Genomic DNA, 3483 nt, shown 5'->3' on the forward strand with positions numbered 1-3483 from the left:
GGGGGGGGGGGGGAGAGGCTGACGGTTCACGCTGACGTGCTGGAGAGCCCCGTTTGTGCCCATGCCTAGCATATACCATGTCCCATGGCCACTCAAGCACTCGGCCTAATGCACACTATATACTGTATCCTGCGTGTGCTGAAGCATGCTGCATATAGTGCACGGTTACAAACACAGAAAGAGCTTTGGATTCAAATTGGGCAGTCTCTGCAAGGCTAAGCCCTCACGGGAAGGTCGGAGCTGCAAACCACGCTGGGCCTGCCTATGTAGGCTCCTCTCAGCCAGCTGGCCAAGCTACCATCAGGGTATCCTGGAACCTGGCTCTCATCCCACGGGGCATGGCTCCACCAGCCCCTCCTGTTATAACTCCTTGGTAATACTTCCCCAGGCCTTCCCAGCCTCCCTCGTCGCTACCTGTCGGAGCCTTCTAGCCACAACAATTCCACGCTGCGAGTCCAGTGTCTGCTGGACCTCAGCTGTCATCCACAGGGCTCCGCGAACATACAGGGCATCAAAAGCACTTAACATGTGCCTCTAATGATCCTTGGGTCTGCTGCACAGGATGCATTATGCACACCCATAATTTCAAAGGGAGTACAGCAGCATGGTACACCAAGGCAGTACAACTACATGGACACTTGTAGCATCCATGGGGTCTATGGTAGCTGCTCTGGAGAAAACCCGCTGCACATCCATGGACACTTAGGGTACACCTCCATGGCACCGTGCCATGCCAAGATACCCAAGCTAGCTCTGAAGGAGAACCTTGCTGAAAAACAGGGTATAACGGGCTGAATGGAGCAGCAGGCTAAAGCAGCAGTGCTGCTTCTGGTATTTCAGCTAGCGGCTTCAGAGGTAGCTTGGTATCTGCATGGTGCTGCCTTGTTGCCATGTAGGCATCCCCGCACTGAGTCAACAGAGCTCTGCAGTCCTGCTCTGAAGAACTATTCACAGGCACACAGGAATGGCACATAAGGGAAGCCAAAGTGTTGGTGCAGTACAGACATGACTGCAGCCTGCCACCACTCCCACGCACCTGCCCACAGGCCTGTCTCACTTAAAGACCAACCAAAAACCCTGCCCCCTGCCAAAACCTCTGCACTTCAGCCAGAAATGTGTGCAAGAAAAGCCCCCTGCTATCTCCCCGTCACAACAATAGTTAGTCCTTCTCCCTCCTGCTAAACCACTAATGTGTGAGCAAGGCAACATAAGTGAGGGACTTTCCTCTTGCTTGTGCTGGCTCTCCTGACTGTCAGGGCTGGGGACTGCCCCTCTCAGGAAATGAAAATGCTGCTCACTCTCTCTTCCTCCTTCACCCTCTCACCTGTCTCTATCACCACATGCAAACTTGACTTCCTACTGGCACTTCTCACTGCAACCTAAGCAGATGCCCATCCACTTGTGACCACCTCCCTGCCCACACAGACGTGGGTGCCTTGCAGTCACATTTCCCCCCAGGTCCTTATTCTCCCGCTGATAGCAAGCTCTTTCTTAGTGGGCCGGCAGGTTGAGTTCTCCCTTATGACTGTATATCCTGATCACACTATTGCAGGTGCAGGGGTCCCATCCATGAGGTTCTCAGTACAGGCTCGGAGCTAGAGAATAAAATACAACCATTGACCCAAATGCCCCTGAACTTCAGACTCTTTATCTTGACCTCATTGCTATGAACTGCAGTATTCTCCAGGAACAAATCTAAAAAGCTACAGCTTGCCGGAGCCTTGCTACCACGTGTTGGGCAATTACTGGAGTATAAAGTAGCAATATTATTACAAAGGGATTCCCCATTTCCCCCATGCCCTTCAGACTCTTGGGACCGAATATTGCAATTGCAGCGCTTTGTTTTTAATAAAGCGTTCCCCTTGCCTTCTCCACTCCACCCCAATTCCTTTTGCGAGTGCGCTGTTGTCACAGTCTGGAGGAAACAGAATACCCTTCAGCGACTTAACCGTGCAAAGACACTCCCTGGCGGCTTTGCTCATCATCAGGCCAAATGAACAACCTTGGGAGGGAAGGGGAAGGGGAAAGAGGAAATTGCTCTTAGATACCCAAGGCAGAAAAGCTGTGGCTAAGATTTTGGCAACTGTTACAACCATAAAATCATCTTCCCAATGAGGAACCACGTGAGATTTGAACACCAGGTTCTAGCTTCTCCCATGTCACTCATGCCATCACTGAGTTTCCTATAGCTGCCCAAGGACACAGCAAAAGAGAGGTCCTGTCTCCTCCACAGAGTCAGCCTGGTGGGCAAGAGCTAAGAAAAGGGAAAGGGCTTGTGATGCACCAGACCCGCATTCTAGGAGCATGAACAAGTCCACCTACAGACTAAAGAGCAAAAAACTACATTGATTAAAATCCCCACCACCTTCCCTAACCGTCCCTCACCCCCCAAACTCTCCATCTAGCCTGTTCCACCCCGGCTGCCTTTGCTAGGGCATAACAATTTTATCACAGGGACATTTCACCAGAGGCTGTTGCGATCCAGGGCACCTGGCTTTTTCCGAGTATCAGTGGCATCAATAGGCCTCTTGGGTCAGAACATCCCAGAGGTCCATTACCCAGGCAAAAATCTCCCACTGGCTTCTCTGGGAGGTTTGCCTGAATAATGGACGAGAAAAGGCAACAAAGGAGGGCACTCCAAGCCTTTCAGGATGTGGCCCACTGACTTCGACAAGCGTCTCAGCTGAAGAAGGGGTCTAGGAGTACACAGAGGGCAACTGATCTGGTTATTTAGAAGTTAGGAGTTGCCTTCTAGCTTGCTAGGTTTTGGCGACAGTTTAATGGGAGCGAGATTCTTGCCCAAAACCAAGGGGTTTCAGTGCACAGGGACGAAGGCAAAAGCCTGTTTGCAGTTTTGGTTCATCGTGAAGGTTTGCACACACATCCCCACCCCTGAACCCACCCATCCCATCCTCCCACCCCTCCAAGTTTTAGTTCACATGAAACCCAAAATCTTAAAGTGACATTTGAGAGTGCCAGCTAAATTAGGCATTACTGAATGCCAGATGGTGGGCACCCACCGGTGATGGTGCAGAACCAAAGGCCAGGGTCAGACAACTTCAGCAATTTCTCATTGTAAATCAGGCACGTTGGTGGCTTCCACCAAACGGCGCTTTGAGATTTAGGGGTTCATTGGAGATAGGCCCAGCACAGCGGTACCTTGGCAGTCATCACAGGTATGTTCTCAAAGTCAGGGCTCCCAACTTTGAAAACGTACCCCCACCCCCACCCCCACCCCCAGTGACCACTAGAGAATTTGCTCAGATCAATCCCCTCCTCTCCCTCCCGATTTCTTACCCAATACACCTTGAGAAATGTGCCTCCAGGCACCCTGGTGACCAAGAGCACCAGGCCCTCCCCTCAGATATACCAGGCATCCCTGCTTGGGAAGGGAAGAGGAATCCCAACGTGGGACGGCGCCACAAGGCAGCCATTGCCAGCAGCAGCAGCAGGGAACAGCATTCAGGGCTTGGGAAGACTTTG

General features: G+C 51.8%; 1 protein-coding gene across 2 annotated transcripts in view; it reads right to left on the reverse strand.

The window, feature by feature from the left end:
- TFEB (transcription factor EB) overlaps window positions 1–3483 on the reverse strand; it is a 53203-nt gene that overhangs the window by 41444 nt on the left and 8276 nt on the right. Inside the window, exon 9 of one of the 2 annotated variants that reach the window (XR_002096736.1) lies at window positions 2730–3306. The exons of the other annotated variant lie outside the window; for it this stretch is intronic. The gene's annotated coding sequence lies outside the window, so the exon portion shown is untranslated. Of the gene's footprint in view, window positions 1–2729; window positions 3307–3483 lie in introns of those variants that run through there. 2 annotated transcript variants of the gene reach the window in all.

The sequence above is a fragment of the Gavialis gangeticus genome, unplaced genomic scaffold, assembly GCF_001723915.1.
Source record: "Gavialis gangeticus isolate Ggan-Ray unplaced genomic scaffold, GavGan_comp1, whole genome shotgun sequence".
NCBI classification, from domain to species: Eukaryota; Metazoa; Chordata; order Crocodylia; family Gavialidae; genus Gavialis; species Gavialis gangeticus.